Genomic DNA, 22,175 nt, shown 5'->3' with positions numbered 1-22,175 from the left:
AAGGACACATGCTCCACTATGTTCATAGCAGCCTTATTTATAATAGCCAGAAGCTGGAAAGAACCTAGATGCCCCTCAACAGAGGAATGGATACAGAAAATGTGGTACATCTACACAATGGAGTACTACTCAGCTATTAAAAAGAATGAATTTATGAAATTCCTAGCCAAATGGATGGACCTGGAGGGCATCATCCTGAGTGAGGTAACATATTCACAAAGAAACTCACACAATATGTATTCACTGATAAGTGGATATTAGCCCCAAACCTAGGATACCCAAGATATAAGATATAATTTGCTAAACACATGAAACTCAAGGAGAATGAAGACTGAAGTGTGGACACTATGCCCCTCCTTAGATTTGGGAACAAAACACCCATGGAAGGAGTTACAGAGACGGAGTTTGGAGCTGAGATGAAAGGATGGACCATGTAGAGACTGCCATAGCCAGGGATCCACCCCATAATCAGCATCCAAACGCTGACACCATTGCATACACTAGCAAGATTTTATTGAAAGGACGCAGATGTAGCTGTCTCTTGTGAGACTATGCCGGGGCCCAGCAAACACAGAAGTGGATGCTCACAGTCAGCTAATGGATGGATCATAGGGCTCCCAATGGAGGAGCTAGAGAAAGTAGCCAAGGAGCTAAAGGGATCTGCAACCCTATAGGTGGAACAACATTATGAGCTAACCAGTACCCCGGAGCTCTTGACTCTAGCTGCATATATATCAAAAGATGGCCTAGTCGGCCATCACTGGAAAGAGAGGCCCATTGGACTTGCAAACTTTATATGCCCCAGTACAGGGGAATACCAGGGCCAAAAAGGGGGAGTGGGTGGGCAGGGGAGTGGGGGTGGGTGGATATGGGGGACTTTTGGTATAGCATTGGAAATGTAAATGAGTTAAATACCTAATAAAAAATGGAAAAAAAAAAAAAGAAGACCAAATACCAATACTCTTCAAACTATTCCACAATATAGAAACACAAGGTACAATACCTAATTCATTCTATGAAGCCACAATTGTACTTATACCTAAACCACACAAAGACCAAACAAAGAAAGAGAACTTCAGACCAATCTCCCTTATGGAAATTGATGCAAACATTCTCAATAAAATTCTTGCCAACTGAATTCAAGGACACATTAAAACGATCATTCACCACAATCAAGTACATATCATCTCAGGGATGGAGGGATGGTTGAATATAGGGAAATCCATAAACATAACCCACTATATAAACAAACTCAAATGAAACTCAAGAAGAACGAAGACCAAAGTGTGGACACGGTGCCCCTTCTTAGAATTGGGAACAAAACACCCATGGAAGGAGTTACAGAGACAAAGTTTGGAGCTGTGACGAAAGGATGGACCATCCAGAGACTGCCATATCCAGGGATCCATCCCATAATCAGCTTCCAAATGCTGACACCATTGCATACACTAGCAAGATTTTGCTGAAAGGACCCTGATATAGCTGTCTCTTGTCAGAGTATGCCCGTGCCTAGCAAACACAGAAGTGGATGCTCACAGTCAGCTATTGGATGGATCACAGAGCCCCCAATGGAGGAACTAGAGAAAGCACCCAAGGATATAAATGGAACTGTAACCCTATAGGTGGAACAACATTATGAACTAACCAGTACCCCCAAGCTCTCGACTCTAGCTGCATATGTATCAAAAGATGGCCTAATCGGCCATCACTGGAAAGAGAGGCCCATTGGACTTGCAAACTTTATATGCCCCAGTACAGGGAAACGCCAGGGCCAAAATGTGGGGGTGGGTGGGTGGGAGGGTATGGGGGACTTTAGGGATAGCATTGGAAATGTAAATGAAGAAAATACCTAAATAAATAAATATGGAAGAAAAAAAACATTACCATTTCATTAGGGACTTTAAAAATCATTTGAGAAAATCCAGCGTCACTTCATGTTAAAATCTTGGAAAGATCTAGAATTCAAGGCCCATACCTAAACATAGTAAAAGCAATATGCAGCAAACCAGTAGCCAACATCAAACTAAATGGAGAAAATCTTGAAGCAATCCCACTAAAATACAAGGCTGCCTATTATCTTCCTATCTATTCAATATAGTACTTGACGTTCTAGCTAGGGTAATTAGACAACAAAAGAAGTATAATGAATAAAAGTTGGAAAGAAAGAAGTCAAAATATCACTATTTGCAGATGATATGATAATAGACTTATGACCTCAAAAATTCCACCAGAGAACTCCTAAAGCTGATAAACAACTTCAGCAAAATAGCTGAATATAAAATTAACTCAAACAAACCACTGGCCTTCCTCTATTCAAAGGATAAACAGGCTAAAAAAGAAATTGTGGAAATGAAACCTTCACATTAGTCACAAATAATATTCCATGTCTTGGTGTGACTCTATTCAAGCAAGTGAAAGATCTGTATGACAAGAACTTCAGGTCTCTGAAGAAATAGATGGAAGAAGATCTCAGAAGATAGATCTCCCATGCTCATGGATTGGCAGGATTAATATAGTAAAAAATGGCCATCTTGTGGAACACAAGGCCCCCCAATGGAGGAGCTAGAGAAAGTACACAAGGAGCTGAAGCGGTCTGTAACCCTATAGGAGGAGCAGCAATATGAACTAACCAGTACCCCCTGAGTTCATGTCTCTAGCTGCACATGTAGCAGAAGATGGCCTTATCTGGCCATCATTGGGAGAAGAGGCCCTTGGTCTTGCAAAGATTATATGCCCCAGTACAGGGGAATACCAGGGCCAGGAAGCAGGAGTGTGTGGGTTGGAGAGCAGGGTGGGGGAGGGTATAAGGGACTTTCGGGATAGCATTTGAATTATAAGTGAAGAAAATATCTAATAAAAATTGTAAATAAATAAAGAAAAAAAATAAAAAATAAAGAAAAACAAAAAACAAACCCCACAAAACCCCAAAGTTTAATTGGCTATAAAATATAACGAAGAAGCTAAAGTAGTGCCGTGGATCTTGGACAATAGTCAGAAATGTTTTTTGTTTTTTGTTGTTTGTTTGTTTGCTTGCTTGTTGCTTTGGTTTTTTGAGACAGGGTTTCTCTGTGTGGCCCTGGCTGTCCTGGAACTCACTCTGTAGACCAGGCTGGCATTGAACTCAGAAATCTACCTGCCTCTGCCTCCCAAGTGCTGGGATTAAAGGCATGCACCACCACTGCCCAGCCAGAAATGTTTGTTAATTAATGTCTCTAATACTACTTTTAAAAATACAAAAATAAATATTTTAAGAAATAGCTGCTGGGTCTGGCGAGTTGGTGCAGAAGTTGAGAGCACTGGTTCCTCTTCTGGAGTACCAGGGTTTAAATTCTAGCACCCACATGGCAACTAACAACTATCTGTAACTCCATTTTCAGGGTATCCCACACTCTCTTCTGTACACTCAGACTTGCAGACTAAACATCCACATATAAAATAAATCTTAGAAGTAAAGGAAGAAAGGGAGGGAGGAAAGGAGGAAAAAAGGGAGGAGGGAGGAAAGGGAGGGAGGGGGAGAGAGAGAGAGAGAACTGCTGGACAGGAGTCACAGAGTTACAGAGACGGAGTTTGGAGCTGAGATGAAAGGATGGACCATGTAGAGACTGCCATATCCAGGGATCCACCCCATAATCAGCATCCAAACGCTGACACCATTGCATACACTAGCAAGATTTTATTGAAAGGACCCAGATGTAGCTGTCCCTTGTGAGACTATGCCGGGGCCTAGCAAACACAGAAGTGGATGCTCACAGTCAGCTAATGGATGGATCATAGGGCTCCCAATGGAGGAGCTAGAGAAAGTAGCCAAGGAGCTAAAGGGATCTGCAACCCTATAGGTGGAACAACATTATGAACTAACCAGTACCCCGGAGCTCTTGACTCTAGCTGCATATATATCAAAAGATGGCCTAGTCGGCCATCACTGGAAAGAGAGGCCCATTGGACTTGCAAACTTTATATGCCCCAGTACAGGGGAACACCAGGGCCAAAAAGGGGGAGTGGATGGGCAGGGGAGTGGGGGTGGGTGCATATGGGGGACTTTTGGTATAGCATTGGAAATGTAAATGAGCTAAATACCTAATAAAAAATGGAAAGAAAAAAAAAGAACTCCAAATAGACTGGACCAGAAGAAATTCCACCCGACACATAAAAATCAGAACAACAAATGCACTAAACAAAGACAGAATATAAAATGCAGTAAGGGAAAAATGTCAAGTAACATGTAAAGGCAGACCTATTAGAATTACACCAGACTTCTCACCAGAGACTATGAAAGCCAGAAGATCCTGGAGAGATGTTATACAGACCCAAGAGAACACAAATCCCAGCCCAGGCTACTATACCCAGCAAAACTCTCAATTACCATAGATGGAGAAACCAAGGTATACCATGATAAAATCAAATTCACTCAATACCTTTCCACAAATCTAGCCCTTCAAAGGTTAATAAAGGGAAAACTCCAACACAAGGACAGATACTACACCCTAGGAAAGGCAAGATAGTAATCCTTCAATGAACCTAAAAGAAGACAGCCACAAGAACAGAACCCCAACTCTAACAACAAAAAATACAGGAAGCAATAATTACTTTTCCTCAATATCTCTTAATATCAATGTACTCAATAACCCAATAGGAAGACAAAGAGTAACAGACTGGCTATGTAAACACGACCCAACATTTTGCTGCATACAAGAAACCCAACTCAGGGACAAAGACAGATACTACCTCAGAGTGAAAGGCTGGAAAACAATTTTCCAAGCAAATGGTCCCAAGAAACAAGGTGGAGTAGCCATTCTAATATCTAATAAAATTGACTTCCCACACAAAGTTATCAAAAAAGACAAGTAGGGGCACTTAATACTCATCAAAGGTAAAATCTGCCAAGATGAACTCTCTTTCTGAATATCTATGCTCCAAAAGCAAAGGCAGCCACATTCATTAAAGAAACTTTAGTAAGCTCAAACCACAAATTGCACCTCACACAATAATAGTGGGAGACTTCAACATCCCACTCTCACCATTTGACAAATCCTGGAAACAGAAACTAAACAGAGACACATTGAAACTAATAGAAGTTATGAAACAAATGGACTTAACAGATATCTACAGAACATTTATTATCTTAAAACAAAGGATATACCTTCTTTTCAGGACCTCATGGTACTTTCTCCAAAATTAGACATATAATTGCTCACAAAAGAAGCCTCAAAAGATACAAAAATATTGAAATTATCCCATACATCATATCAGATCACCACGGACTAAGGCTGATCTTCAATAACAACGTAAATAATAGAAAGCCAACATTCATGTGGAAGCTGAATAAGACTCTACTTAATGATACATTTGTCAGGGAAAAAATTAAGAGATTAAAGATGTTTAAGAGTTTAATGAAAATGAAGCCACTACATACCAGACAGAATTATGGGACACAATGGAAGCAGTCCTAAGAGGAAACTCATAGCAATGAGGGCTGCCAAAAAGAAGCTAGACAGAGCATACACTAGCAGCTTCATAGCACACCTAAAAGCTCTAGAACAAAAGGAAGCAAATTCTCCCAAGAGGGGTACATGGCAGAAAATAATCAAACTCAGAGCTGAAATTAACCAAGTGGAAACAAAAAGAACTATTCAAAGAATCAAACAAACCAGGAGCTAGTTCTTTGAGAAAACCAACAGGATAGATAAACCCTTAGCCAGACTAACTAGATGGCATAGGGACAGCATCCTAATTAACAAAATCAGAAAAGAAAAGGGAAACAAAACAACAGAACCTGAGGAAATCCAAAACATCATCAATCCTACTACAAAGGACTATACTCAACAATATTGGAAAACCTGGATGAAATAGACAACTTCCTAGACAGATACCAGGTACCAAAATTAAATCAGGATCAGATCAATGATCTAAAAAGTCCTATAAACCCTCTAGAAATAGAAGCATTCATTAATAGTCTCCCCCCCCCCCAAAAAAAGCCCAGGACCAGATTGGTTTAGTGCAGAGTTCTATCAGACCTACAAAAAAGACTAATTCCACTTCTCCTCAAACTATTCCACAAAATAAAAACAGAAAGTACTCCACACAATTCATTCTATGAAACCACAATTACTCTAAACCACATAAAAAACCAACAAAGAAAGAGAACTGAGAAAGCATTTGACAAAATCCAACAGCCCTACATGATAAAAGTCTTGGGAAGTTCAGGGATTCAAGGTCCATACCTAACCATAATAAAAGCAATATACAGCAAACCAGTAGCCAACATCAAACTGAATGGAGAGAAACTTGAAGCAATCCCACTAAAATCAGGGACTAGACAAACTGCCCACTTTCTCCCTACCTATTCAATATAGCACCTGAAGTCCTAGCCAGAGCAAATAGACAACAAAAGAAGATCAAGGGGATACCTATGGAAAAGGAAAAAGTAAAATACCACTATTTGCATATGATATGATAGTATATAAAAGTGACCCTAAAAATTCCACCAGAGAACTCCTAAACCTCATAAACAACTTCAGTGCAGTAGGTGGATACAAAATTAACACAAACAAATCAATGGTCTTTCTCTACACAAAGGATAAATGGACTGAGAAAGATATTAGGAAACAACACCCTTCACAATCGTCACAAATAATATAAAATACCTTGGTGTAACTCTAACTAAGGAAGTGAAAGATCTGTATGATAAGAACTTCAAGTCGCTGAAGAAAGAAATCGAAAAACATCTTAGAAGATGGAAAGACATCCCATGCTCATGAATTGGTAGAATTAATATAGTCAAAATGGCTATTCTGCCAAAAGCAATCTACAGAATCAATGCAATCCCGATCGAAATTCCAACTCAATTCTTTACAGAGTAAGAAAGGTCAATTTGCAAATTCATCTAGAATAACAAAAAATCCAGGATATCAAAAACTATTTTCAACAATAAAAGAACCTCTGTGGGAATCACCTTCCCTGACTTCAAACTGTACTACAGAGCAATTGAAATAAAAACTGGATGATATTGGTACAGTTACAGACAGGAAGATCAATCGAATAGAACTGAAACCCAGTAATGAATCCCCACACCTATGGTCACTTGATCTTTGACAAGGGAGAAAGAACCATCCAGTGGAAAAAAGAGAGCATTTTCAACAAATGGTGCTCTCAAAACTGGCAGTTACCATGTAGAAGAATGTGCATCGTTCCATTCTTATTTCCTTGTACAAAGTTCAAGTCCTTGTGGATCAAGGACCTCCAATAAAACCTGAGACAATGAAACTTATAGAGAAGAAAGTGGGGAACAGCCTGGAATATATGGGCACAGGAGAAAAGTTCCTGATCAGAACACTAATTACATGTGATGTAAAATAAAGAATTGAGAAAGAGGACCTCATAAAATTGCAAAGTTTCTGTTAGGCAAAGGACACAGTAGATAAGACACTAAGGCAACCAAGAGATTGGGAAATGATCTTTACCAGTCCTAAATCCCAGAGAGTGCTAATATCCAGTGTATACAAAGAACTTAAGAAGTTTGAAACACAGAACCAAATAACCCTATTAAAAATGGGGTACAGAGCTAAAGAAAGAATTATCAACTGAAGAATACCAAATGGCCTAGACGCACCTATAAAAATGTTCAACATCCTTAGTCATCAGGGAAATGCAAATCAAAACTACCCTGAGATTCTGCCTCACACCAGTCAGAATGTCTAAGATCAAAGACTCAGGTGACAGCAGAAGATGACAAGGATATGGAGAAAGAGGAACACTCCTTCATTGTTGGTGGGATTGCAAGCTGGTACAACCACTGTGAAAATCATTTTGGTGGTTTCTCAGACGAGTGGACATAGTACTACTGGAGTATCCAGCAATACCACTTCTGGGCATATACCGAGAAGATACTTTAACATGTAATAAGGACACATGTTCCACTGTGTTCACAGCATCCCTATCTATATACCTGTAAAGAAACCAGATGTCCCTTAACAGAAGAATGGATAAAGAAAATGTGATACATTTATGCAATGGAATACTACTCAACTATTAAAAACAATAAATTTATGAAATTCTTAGGCTAATGGATCTATTTGGAAGATATCATCCTGAGTGAAATAATCCTATCACAAAAGAACACACATGATCTGCATTCACTGATAAGTGGCTATTATCCTAATGTATCTTCTAAATCATTAATGTTTTATTATTCTTTTAGATTATTTTTGCAGATAAAATTCTACTCTTCTCTCTTGGGTCTAGGGTGTGATTTCTTTGGCTTTAACCTTTATCAACACATTGCATTTATTTACATATCCATAAATTTCATTTCTCCTTCCACCTTTCTCTCAGTTCTAGATAATTGACCACATATCATTAGGATTGCACCATAATGTATCCTGAGACCCACCATTTTAATATAATTTAATGTTTCAAAACAGAAAAAATATAAAATAATCAATAACTAATGCTAGAAAAAATTCACAATTTGAAAGCAAGTAACTTTTCACACATATCTGAAAATGGTTAAAATATTAACTGGAAGAAAAAGTCTTCTCTAGACAATTTTTTTGTTTTGATGTCTTGGTCTTTAAATTTATTTAAAACTTTTTGGTGCTTTGAAATATACTTCCTTGCAATGAGACCACAGACTCTGTGGCTTCCTGCATTTTGACAATGTTACCTACTTTACTTCTTTCAAATCCTTCAAACTGTGCCAGTTAAACAGGTACCAGCAGAGCACAGCCTGATGTAATAGGTCATGTGCTGCGTTCCAAATAGATCTAGAGTATGCTTGACACAGCAATTTTCATACAATAATTCTGCCACTTGAAGCAATGACCTCGGTTGTGTTCTTCCCAGCTGTTGTATCCACGCTTATCATGCCTAGCCGTAAGTCATTTATCTACTAAACAAACCTTTTAGCAATAACTTTGAAATGGATAGAGGATGATAAAACACACACCTTACTTACCCTGGGTCTCGACTCAGACAATCACTATTCGTTAAAAAGGCAGGAAAACTCATAATTTTATGCTAAGAAGCCTCATTGTTCTTAAAGTTCTCCACTGTACATCTAGGGAAAGCTGGCACAAAAGTTAAATTTAATACTTTTGTTTACTAGAATTAAAACATTGTTCTAAAACTAACCTTTACTTCTCATAAGTTTCATTTGTCATTATTAATTCTAACTTGTTTTATAATCCTGTGTTTGATATCTAACTATAAAGTTAGTCCTTTGAATATGACATTGTTTTAAAAAAAAAGTATGTATAGAGCTACCTAGCTAAATTATTATCTGTCTACTTTTAATGAGATTTGCGGGGCCTTATGAGATGGATGGTTTATGATAGAGAAGATCTTACACTGAGGAATTACTCCAGTGCCACTATTTACTCTAAAGGAGTCAACCTTCATTTCTTAGAACACATACACAAATGTCATGTCTCTGAGATTGTTTGTTAGCATTATGTTCACATTATGTTTCATGATAGTAAAAATATTTACATATTGTCAGTGTTCTCTTGAGATATATAAGAAATCACAGAGAATTGGATATTTGAAATCATAGAAAAGATTATACGAATGTTTTTAAATGACCATTCATTCCATCACAATGGCATTATTTCCATGGTAGAATACTGAAATACTGGTAATGAGGATCATTACATAGTTTGTTTCTTTCACCATGTGAATGGGCTAGATTTAGCATTGAAAAATTAATGAAATAAAGGCTCTTGCCTATAAGATATATATTTTGAATTTTATTCTAGACACCTGATTATAAAAAGAACCCTGGGATAAATCCAGGCTTAGTTTTGTGTGTGTGTGAATTCAAAAGATTCATCTGAAGTGAGCAACACTTACATAGAGATCTGTAAAAAGGATGCTACACTAGCATATGGTCAGATGGTCCCAAAGATGAGCTACTTAGCTAGAATCTATGTTTAGCATTTTATAACTCATGAGATACAAAACTACTACTGGGTGTTCAAATAATTTTTTCAAATAGAGGCAAACACATATATTAAATTAACCTTCCATAGACCAGCTCAGGAGCTCTGGATTTATTTGTTTGTTTGTTTGTTTGTTTGTTTGTTTATTTCCTTGCTTGTTTATTCCTTTATTCATTTGTTCAATGTGTGTGAGTGCACTGTCACTCTCTTCAGACACACAAAAAGAGGGCATCAGATCCCATTGCAGATTGTTGTGAGCCACCATATGGATGTTGGGAATTGAACTCAGGACCTCTGGGAGAGAAGTCAGTACTTTTTACCACTGAGCCATCTCTACAGCTCTGGAACTCTGGTTCTCCCTCGAAGGTAGCTGAGGGAAGGGAGTGTCTGAGGGGATAAGACTTGGTCTTCTGAGAGACTAATGTTGCTTTCTATAATAGCTCTTTACTTGTCTTGACTCTAAATTACTCTGAGGCCAGAAGCTGCTTGCTTTCCCCATGTTAATTTCAGTTACTCTAAAGCCAGAAGCTGCAGGCCTCTGGACAAATTAACACCTGCTCCTTAAAAATGGGAGTGGAAGTATAAGGAGCAGTGGATTAAGTACAGAGGTACTTTGTGTTTTTCTCCACAGGTCCTCCATGCCAGACACTAAGGCTGAGAGCTCATTTAACTCCTTGTCAGTTAGAGAAAAGTAGCCCTCAGGAATCAAACATGCACTTTTTAAAAAAGATTCTAATCTTTGTTTCTAAGAATAAAGTAAAAAGGGGGAAACATGTCATACTATATGCCCTGTTTATAATCTTTCTTAATTTCTGTGTTACTCTATTCTCTCAACTTCTAAATTATACCACACTGATGCTCTTCTTCTTCATCCTCCTAATTTTGCTCTCTCCTTCTGCTACCTAGTGTCATCTTTCCTAGGTTTTGTACCTTTTTTAGGAGAATAGATCACATGGTTTTCCAAGCTTTCTTTTTTTTAAACAAATGCTTACTAAAATTTCAAATATAAATAAACCATGAATTGAATAAGAGGCTTACAATCGAGATATTTGAATGTGTTTCCATTAAGACAAATTATCTAGCCAGACATTCACTACCTGTCACTAGCTCCAGAGTATTGAGAATCAAAAACTGTAATTTTTGGGTCTAAATTACCATTGAAGTTTTATATAGATAAGCTCAGTCAATAGCTTATATTCTCTCCTTGCATCCATAATAAGTGATTCAGTTCCCTCTTATGACCTTTGATTACTTATATTACAGGTCGAAGGAATGTATTCTAAGTAGTAAACTACTGCTTTCTATCTAGGAAGAAGTTAATTAAAGACACATCAAGGCTGGAGATGTTTTAATTATAGTAATCCTATCACAGAGGGGCTTAATTGCAGTTCTACTCTAAAAGACTTAACAATTATTAGTAAAATTTAGCAATTCCTATAGAATCATCGTTAGGAATTAAAAAGTCATCTATTTCTTTGTATGGCATCACTATAAAATAACAGATTTTCACTGATGTGCAGAAATCTGCCCGATAGGGTTGGTTAGTGCTCAAAGATTATAATATTATTTTTATAAGGAAAGTAAAGGCATATCAATAACAGGAATTAGCCCTGTAAATGTCCTTTGGGCCTTTGTTACAAGGGCTCTTTGTGCCAGTCAACAGTCCATGGAGAAGCCATCCCAGAAACTATCCTTTGCTAGGTGACTTCTTGGTACCCAACAATACTTTGGTAGAAATGTCAGAGAATAGATCTCCAAGAAATTCAAAAATTCAGAATATGTTTGCTCATGTAGAAGATCAAATTTTTCGTATTATGTAAAGTGAAACTTTAGATGAGAAATCTCTGACTAAGTCAAGTGCACTGGTATTTATTTGTATAGCTAATACATGGAATCAAGAAAAAAAATAGGGTAACATAGGACATATACCAAGTTCTTGGGCAGCCTAAGCTGCCTCTACAAGGCATAACACAAAACAAAACTAGAAAAATAAAAAGAAATTTACAAAAAATTGGCAAGATTTAACATTCAGAAAAAATGTCTCTTTCCTCTCTTTAGAATTTTCAAAGGCTCAGTCTATGATCTCATCTACTGTCTCTCTCCTCTAAATCTATTTATCTACAGATCTGAATACCTAGCTATCATCTGTAATTGACATTTCATCTCCTCTTGAGTATGTTTGTCTATTCCTTCATAATGTATGACAATGGCAGAGGAAAGACAAAGAGGACATTGAGATGGCTGCATTTTATAAACCACAACTTGAAAATATAAAATAGGCACTATCAAAATATTTTCTGGCTTCCTTATTGACATATTGTAATTGACTGGTAATTTTCACCTAACAGTTTTTTTAAAAAGTACTGATGGTATATCTCTGAACATTCCTGATCTTGGAGTGGAATATTGATTATATCAAGACTCACATGAATGTATAACACTATCACAATACTTTGTACTGTTGATTTCAGAATGTTCTATTGTTTTCCTATAAAAATAAAGTCTTGCACATTCAAATCAACTGTATTGGGTGTATCGTGAAAGATTAATGATGAAGACTAGCCTTTACCATTACTCTGTCTACTACAAGGTAAAACTAAGAAATGTTCCTTATTCCCTGTATGAGTAATATCAACTTCACAAACACAACCTTTTTACTGCTGAGAAATTCACATCATAAATGGAAGAGAAGGAATGATTTAGTGAATATAGAAAGAACTGCTTTGTAGATGAAAGAACTGTTATAAGATTGAAGACTTAATTTTATTTACGTGTTTGGAGAAAGCCGTAGCCCTAAATACTCATTATCTCAAATTGTCTTGAAATCCAGGAAGAGGAGAAACTCAGAAGGTTAAAAAGTTCCCCACCCCCAAATTGTATACAATTCCTTGGATAATGAATTAGATCTTGAAAGATGACAATGGCCACCAAAGTTAAATCATGGCTAGCAAATTCTTAGATAGTTAGGCCCTGGAAGTCTTGTAAGAGCACAAATATAAAGTATGTGTGTTCAGCCTTAAAATATCACCTGGAGCTCAAGGTTGGTCAGATACCCATTTGTGTGAAAACGGTTCATATGGCACTAACACATGATTTTCTTCTGAAAAGTTGTGTTAAAATTTTAGAAGCATTAAGATGAAATTTTCATTAACTATTGGAAGGATTGGGAGTGGATGTAAGTTGTGTTTTTCAGTGACAAGTTTCAATGTCCCTTCAAACCACATTTATTATTGGTAGGCCCACCAATAACACTGAGGAGACTACATTAAGTTCTGTCTTCTCAGAGTAAAACTAAACTGTGAAAGGATTTACTCTCAACTCACATAATAATTCTTCCTTAAGGCTAATCTTTGAAGGTAACTGTAATTTTGAATTTCCTACATAATATCCTCGAGGATCATAAGGGACATTATCACTAAACTTTTGCTCATGGGGCTGGGATAAATCAGCCTAAGAACAGAAACATGCATTCCAGTCCACATTTTTCTAATATATCATTCTAAACCAGGTAGCAGCAAAAATAATTTTTCTTCAACACAACAACTTATAAACATAAAATTTGCCTTTGATTTCACAACGTCAGAGAAGACCCCATAACAATAAAACTTGAACAACCATGTTTCATTTTCTGTGCTTACCCTTTCTTTCTGCTGTGAATGAGTGAGAAGCCTGGGATGAGGTTATAGAACATGGTCGCAAAAAACATTCTCCTAATGCTTCTAGAGTGGGCTATGCTACAGAACTAACTTTTTCTTCTTCTTCTTCTTTAGAGAGTCGTCCTTCCTTAATACTCAGGAATAAATTTGGCGTGGTGAGTCTGAATACTTTAAACTTGATACATTAAAGCTTCACAGGTCAAAGTTGTCTACTTTCATATTCCTACTTCTTTAATACATATAGCACTGCGAATCTAAAGTCTGAATATGATAATTTTAGACTTAATGAAGTACTCACTACTGACCATGTTTATTTTAATTTTCTCATTATTATTCTAACTGCTAAATAAAAATTGAAGACATTTTTTAGAATTCTTAAGGAAATATTTTCAATCTGTGCAATTAAGTGTCTGAATATTAGCTTCATAATTGTTTCTCAATGAAATCTCAAAAGTATATCATTCCAAATGTTAAATATTTATTTCAAAGAAAAATGGAGAAAAAGAACATGCTCTAATATATACCTAAAAGGACATGAATAACAGTAAGTATAAGGCATTTCAAAACATAGTACAATTAATATATTTTCATCAAATATTTACAATGTGGCAATTTGATTAGCTCAATTTTCAGTCTATGCAGAGTAGGAAAGAGATATACAAAGTTAGTGTGACACAAATAGCTCAAGTGTTCTAACTTCTCAATAAGAAAATAGAGTAAAATGAATGTTTAGATGTAGGTGTCCTGATGAAAATGTTCAACACAATTTTTTTTCTAAACAAATCCAAGAACTGTTTAAAACCAACAATGTCTTTCACTATTGTCAACAGATTGAACCACCATCAATTGAGATTATTATTATGCCATCACCATTTGTTATAATTGTAAGTTCAGTAAATAAAAATCTATAGCTTGTAAATGTTTATATTTAAGAAATAGGTGTACATTAAGTGATAATTTCTCTTCTCTCTCTCTGTTTCTCTCTGTTTCTCTCTGACTCTCTCTCTGTCTCTCTCTGTCTCTCTCTGTCTCTCTCTGTCTCTCTGTCTGTCTCTCTCTCTCTCTCTCTCTCTCTCTCTCTCTCTCTCTCCCTCTCTCTCTCTCTCTCACCATACCCCATGTGTACTTGTGTGTATAGTCTATTGTCAGATGGCTTATTGAGAAATGACTATTTTTAAAGAGTGTGATAGAAACATTTATAGACTGTTTCTCATCTTGGGCTGTTTGTTTGGATTGTATGAAGAAGTATAAAACAGGAAAAGAGAAATCTTAATAAATCATATATTGAGTATTTTTCTAGGAGTCAGGCAAAGATCCATAAATAATACATAGGAAATCCTGGAGAAAACACTGAAGTAATAGAACATCATATGGGGTAATGTAGAAAAACATATGCTCAGGTTTCAATTTCATGGCTAAAGTTGATTAAATCATTCTCCCCAGGGAGGAAAAAAAACAATATACTGTAAAAAATGTCCAGCACATGAGAATATTTCATCTAGGAACTATACTTCACAATATAGAGAAAAACAAGAATAAGGAGAAGTTTTATACTGCACTCTATGATCCAATGTCTCCAATTTTGCTCCTGGAATAAGTTCCTGTCATAGTTTCTTTTGTGATTCAACTAAAAGAAGCCATGGTTGAGAAATTACCCTCTCGAGTGATATTTATTTGGTAATCTCGAGACAGTGTGTCAATAATGTTAATGGCCAACAAAAGGGGTGAGATGAAATCAAACTACGGTAAGAAAATCTTTGATATTTATTAGAAATCACAAGAGGCCAGGGATAGACTTTATTGAGGATGTGTATGTAGACCATGTTAAAGCAAATATAGCATGTATAGTATGTGTATGTGTATGTGTATGTGATGTCTCTGTGTGTGTGTGTGTGTGTGTGTGTGTGTGTGTGTGTGTGTGTGTGTACACAAGAACATAGATGGAGACATATGCTTTAATAGACCTTTAGGTTCACATATATCTGGGTTAATATACATAAAATGTATACTTATAATTGGTAGATAAAGTAAAAATAGTCTTGGAGAATTACTGAAACTATTCAAATGATTTTTATCTTCCAGAGAAGAGCTCATACACTGGGGAACTGCAAAATAATGTTGCACATCACGTGGTATATTTTTGTGCATGTGCACTATGAATGCTTCCAGTGTTCATTGAAATTTACCTGTAAATGATCCACATTTCATGTATTTATCCTCTTTAATTCATGAGTAACGTTTTGTGACTAAAATCTAGAAAAAAAAATACAGATGGATTACTAGTACCAAAGAATGAAAATGTCCCTCGTAAATCATGCATATGTCAAAACAAGGAACAAAAATGTATAGGCTTTCATGATTCCCTTTTTGTTTACTTACAGATAGAATCTCCATTTTCCTATTGATCATTTGTAACTTTTGGACATCCACAGCTAAAGGACCATACCATTATGATACTCCTGTGGCTACCTATGTTATACCATCAAAGTTCTCTGATAATAACCACCACCACTAACTGTATTGGCAATTTCCACAAGTCCTGTGCCATCATTACCCCAGCACATCTTACAAGCAAGAAAGATGGTAGATTGAGGGAAACAAACAGAAATGAGAACAAACCCAAAACTTTAGCCCCTTTCAGAAGATATAAATTAGAAACAGAAATTTTACAAGTGGTTTTATAATCATTTCCCAAATCAGTCTGTTCCAGAAATTAGAAGACCATATGAGAAACAATGTGATCCCAGGCATGGCTGCTAACTATTGCAAAAGGACTTTGTGAACTTCAACAAGAAAAATAAAACACAGACAATTCAAAAATACCAGGAAACATCACAACAACACAGTAGATACTTAGATCTAGAAATAATGTATTTCACAGGAAGATAGACAACATGTAATCAGAGAAGCCTCAGACTGAAGACATATGATTCAACTTGACATTTCTAATCAAAAATATGGGAGCCAGGGGAATTGAAATAGGTGCCATAACTGAGCTTCTCAAAATTAGAACTTTGTTGCTCTTCAAAAATGGAAAACACTTAAAAAACAGTGTTCCATTCTAGAAAGAAAAAGTGTGTCTCTAATTTCAATGATAATACTCATTGAGGACTGAATTCATCCAAGTATTCCTAAGTCCTACTCAACTCACTTAAGATACCGCCATGTATTGTGAGTGACTCATGATATGACACATAAGATCATTAATTATTTTACAAAAATAGAAATGTATTCTTTCCCTTAATCAACATCACTTGTCTTCTTTAAATGTTCAAATAAAAACAAAAAGATGGACTCACAGCTTATTATTTCTGGTATAATTTTTTAAATGTAAATATGTAAGATGTTTCCAAGCCATGACTGAGAAAATAATACTGGTAAATAATCTATTTGGAAAAACACAAATGCATTTTGGTATTTTCAGACCCCATTTTAGTAGGTATGTACTTTATCCATAAATAAATTAAATTTGCACTCAGGACCATAGGTGAGGAGGCCACAACATCTGCCCCAACACTGAAAGTAACTGGGACCCCCAGAATTCAGGGATGAAGGAACCCCAACCTGCTCAGGGGTATAGGTTCCTTCCAGTCTGAGCTGGTGCCCTGAGCAGACGTTAGGCAATAGCTCTGCACCCAGTCCCACAACACCCCAAGGAAGCTCCACTCCCAGGTGCTCGAACATGCCCAGGATCGTAGGTGAGGAGGCCACAACATCTGCCCCAAAACTAAAAGTACTGGCACCCCCAGGATCCAGGGACTCAAATCCCCACCTGGCCAGTGGCATGGGTTCTTTCTGAGCCAGTACCCTGAGCAGATATTGGGTGATGGCTCCACACAGAGTCCTACAACACCCAGAGAAAGCTCAACTCCCAGGTGCTCTAACACACCCTGGATCAAACAATCTCACAAGCTTGGTCACACAAGGATTTCAGGATATTGGAGACAGTGATGCTCAGGAGCTCTGACACACCCAGAATCACAGGACCGCAGATACATCTGAAGATTTAGGAGTTCTGACAAGAACATGATCACAGGAGGGACAGATTCCACTCAAAGACAGCAAGAACAAGTAGATTAGAGATAACCAGAGCGTGAGAGGCAAGTGAAAGACATAAGCAACAGAATCCAAGGTTACTTGGCATTATCAGAATCCAAGTTTTCTCAGCATAGCAAGTCCAGAAATCCCATAACACTATAAAAGCAAGATTCAGATTTAAAATCACTTTCCATTATGATAATAGAGAAATAAAATATGGATGTAAATAATTCTCTTAAAGAAACACAGGAGAAAGCAGGTAAACAGGTAGAAGCACTTAAAGAGGAAACACAAAAATCCATTAATTAAAGAATTACAGTAAAACACAACCAAACAGGTGAAGAAATTGAACAAAACCATTCAGAATCTAAAAATGGAAGTAGAAACAAAGAAATCACAAAGAGAGTCAACCCTGGAGTTAGAAAACCTAGGAAAGAAATCAGGAGCTATAGATGCAAGCATCACCAACAGAATCCATGAGAAAGAAGAGAGTCTCAGGTGCAGAAGATACCATAAAAAACATTGACACAACAATCAAAGAAAATGTAAAATGCAAAAAGATCCTAACCCAAAACATTCAGGAAATACAGGACACAAGGAAAAGACCAAACCTAATAATAATAGCCATAGAAGAGAGCAAATATTATCAAATTAAAAGGCCAGTAAATGTCTTCAACAAAATTATATAAGAAAACTTCCCTGACCTAAAGAAAGATATGGCCATGAACATACAAGAAGCCTTCAGAACTCCAAATAGTTTGGACAAGAAAAGAAATTCATAATAATCAAAACACCAAATGCACTAAACAAAGAAAGAATATTAAAAGCAGTAAGGGAATAAGGTCAAGTAACATATAAATGCAGACCTATTAGAATTACATCAGACTTCTCACCAGAGACTATGAAAGCTAGAAGATCCTAGACAGATGTTGCACAGACCCTAAAAGAACACAATGCCAGCCCATACTACTATACCCAGCAAAACTGCCAATTGTCATAAATGGAGAAAACAAGATATTCCACGGGGGAAAAAAACAATTTACACAATACATTTCCACAAATTCACTCTAAAATGGCTAATAAATGGGGGGGGGGGGGACAAGGAGAGAAACTACCCTAGAAAAAGCAAGAACGTAATCTTTCAACAAACCGAAAAGAAGATAGGCACACAAACAGAATCCCATCTCTAACAACAAAAGTAACAGGAAGCAACAATTACTCTTCCTTAATATCTCTTAATATCAATGGACTCAATTCCCAAATAAAAAGACATAGACTAACATACTGACTACATAAACAGGACCCAAATTTTTCCTGCTTACAGGAAACCTACCTCAGGGAAAAAGACAGACACTACCTCAGGATAAAAGGCTGGAAAACAATTTTCCAAGCAAATGGTCCCAAGAAACAAGCTGGAGTAGCCATTCTAATATCAAATAAAATTGACTTTCAAACAAAAGTTATCAAAAAGGATAAGGAAGTACATTTCACACTGGTGAAAGGAAAGATCTACCAAGATGAGCTCTCAGTTCTGAACATCTATGCTCTAAATGCAAGGGCACCCACATTCATAAAAGAAACTTTACTGAAGCTCAAAGTACACATCATACCCCACACAATAAAGGAGGGAGACTTTAACACCCTGCTCACAGCAATGGGCAGATCATAGGAACAAAAACTAAACAGAGACACAATGAAGCTAACAGAAGTTATGAACCAAATGAATTTAACAGATATTTATAGAATATATCATCCTAAAGCTAAAGAATATATCTTCTTCTCAGCTCCTCATGGTATCTTCTCAAAAACTGACTGTCTTAGTCAGAGTTTATATTCCTGCACAAACATCATGACCAAGAAGCAAGTTGGGGAGGAAAGGGTTTATTTGGCTTACACTTCCATACTGCTATTCATAACCAAGGAAGTCAGGACTGGAACTCAAGCAGGTCAGGAAGCAGGAGCTGATGCAGAGGCCATGGAGGGATGTTCTTTACTGGCTTGCCTCTCCTGGCCTGCTCAGCCTGCTCTCTTATAGAACCCAAGACTAATAGCCCAGGGATGGCCCCACCCACAAGGGACCTTTTCCCCTTGATCACTAATTGAGAAAATGCCTTACAGTGGATCTCATGGAGGCATTTCCTCAACTGAAGCTCCTTTCTCTGTGATAACTCCACCTGTGTCAAGTTGACACAAAACTAGCCAGTACACTGACCATCAGTACTGTAATCAGTAACAAAAGAGGCCTCAAAAGATACAAGAAGATTGAAATAATCCCATGCATCCTATCACATCACAGGGATGAAGGCTGGTCTTCAATAATAACAAAAACAACGAAAAACACACATCTACATGGAAACTGAACGATGTTCTACTCAATGGTAACTTAGACAAGGAAGAAATAAAGAAATTAAAGCCTTTTTAGAGTTTAATGAACATGAAGCCATATCATACCAAAACTTATGGAACACAATGAAAGCAGAGCTAAGAGGAAAAATTATAGCTCTGAGTGCCTCCAAAAATAAACTGGAGAGACTTACACTAGAAGCTTGACAGCACATCTGAAAGCTCTAGAACAAAAAGAAGCAAATACACCCAAGTGGAGTAGACTGCAGGAAATAATCAAACTCAGGGCTAAAATCAACCAAATACAAAGAAAAAGAACTATACAAAGAATCAACCGAACCAGGATCTGGTTTTTTGAGAAAATCAACAAAATAGATAAATCCTTGGCCAGACTAACCAGAGGGCACAGTATCCAAATTAATAAAATCAGAAATGAAAAGGGTGACATAACAACAGAAATTGAGGAAATTCAAAAAATCTTCAGACCCTACTACAAAAGTTTATACTCAACTAAATTGGAAAATCTGGATGAAATGGACAATTTTCTAGACATATATAAGATGCCAAAGTTAAATCAGGATCAGAATACCATCTACACAGTCCCTTAACACCTTAAGAAATAGAAGCAGTCATTAACAGACTCCCTTCCCCCCCCCCACCTCCAAAAAAAAAAAAAAAAAAAAAAAAAAAAAAAAGCTCAGGACCAGATGGGTTTAGTGGAGAATTCTATCAGACCTTAAAAGAAGACCAAATACGAGACTCGAGCCCCGGGCTACCTTGCCAGCAGAGTCTTGCCCAACACCCGCAAGGGTCCACACGGGACTCCCCACGGGACCCTAAGACCTCTGGTGAGTGGACCACAGTGCCTGCCCCAATCCAATCGCGCGGAACTTGAGACTGCGGTACATAGGGAAGCAGGCTACCCGGGCCTGATCTGGGGCACAAGTCCCTTCCGCTCGACTCGAGACTCGAGCCCCGGGCTACCTTGCCAGCAGAGTCTTGCCCAACACCCGCAAGGGTCCACACGGGACTCCCCACGGGACCCTAAGACCTCTGGTGAGTGGATCACAGTGCCTGCCCCAATCCAATCGCGCGGAACTCGAGACTGCGGTACATAGGGAAGCAGGCTACCCGGGCCTGATCTGGGGCACAAGTCCCTTCCGCTCGACTCGTGACTCGAGCCCCGGGCTACCTTGCCAGCAGAGTCTTGCCCAACACCCGCAAGGGTCCACACAGGACTCCCCACGGGACCCTAAGACCTCTGGTGAGTGGATCACAGTGCCTGCCCCAATCCAATCGCGCGGAACTCGAGACTGCGGTACATAGGGAAGCAGGCTACCCGGGCCTGATCTGGGGCACAAGTCCCTTCCGCTCGACTGGAGACTCGAGCCCCGGGCTACCTTGCCAGCAGAGTCTTGCCCAACACCCGCAAGGGTCCAAACGGGACTCCCCACGGGACCCTAAGACCTCTGGTGAGTGGATCACAGTGCCTGCCCCAATCCAATCGCGCGGAACTTGAGACTGCGGTACATAGGGAAGCAGGCTACCCGGGCTTGATCTGGGGCACAAACCCCTTCCACTCCACTCGAGCCCCGGCTACCTTGCCAGCTGAGTCGCCTGACACCCGCAAGGGCCCACACAGGATTCCACACGTGATCCTAAGACCTCTAGTGAGTGGAACACAACTTCTGCCAGGAGTCTGGTTCGAACACCAGATATCTGGATACCTGCCTTGCAAGAAGAGAGCTTGCCTGCAGAGAATACTCTGCCCACTGAAACTAAGGAGAGTGCTACCCTCCAGGTCTGCTCATAGAGGCTAACAGAGTCACCTGAAGAACAAGCTCTTAACAGTGACAACTAAAACAGCTAGCTTCAGAGATTACCAGATGGCGAAAGGCAAACGTAAGAATCCTACTAACAGAAATCAAGACCACTCACCATCATCAGAACGCAGCACTCCCACCCCACCTAGTCCTGGGCACCCCAACACAACCGAAAATCTAGACCCAGATTTAAAAACATTTCTCATGATGATGATAGAGGACATCAAGAAGGACTTTCATAAGTCACTTAAAGATTTACAGGAGAGCACTGCTAAAGAATTACAGGCTCTTAAAGAAAAGCAGGAAAACACAGCCAAACAGGTGATGGAAATGAACAAAACCATACTAGAACTAAAAGGGGAAGTAGACACAATAAAGAA

The 22,175-nt window shown here is 38.1% G+C and overlaps 1 long non-coding RNA gene across 1 annotated transcript in view; it reads right to left on the bottom strand.

Moving 5' to 3' along the window:
* Positions 1–16,084, bottom strand: part of Gm42373 — a 58,213-nt gene extending 42,129 nt beyond the window's left edge. Inside the window, exon 1 of the long non-coding RNA XR_003946723.1 lies at positions 15,778–16,084. This is a non-coding gene — a long non-coding RNA (predicted gene, 42373). The remainder of the gene's footprint in view (positions 1–15,777) is intronic.
* Positions 16,085–22,175: the final 6,091 nt, after the last annotated feature.

This window comes from Mus musculus, chromosome 7 (assembly GCF_000001635.26).
Source record: "Mus musculus strain C57BL/6J chromosome 7, GRCm38.p6 C57BL/6J".
Taxonomy (NCBI): Eukaryota; Metazoa; Chordata; class Mammalia; order Rodentia; family Muridae; genus Mus; species Mus musculus.
Note: the sequence above shows the minus strand (reverse complement) of the source record. Positions and strands in the feature narration are given on the sequence as shown.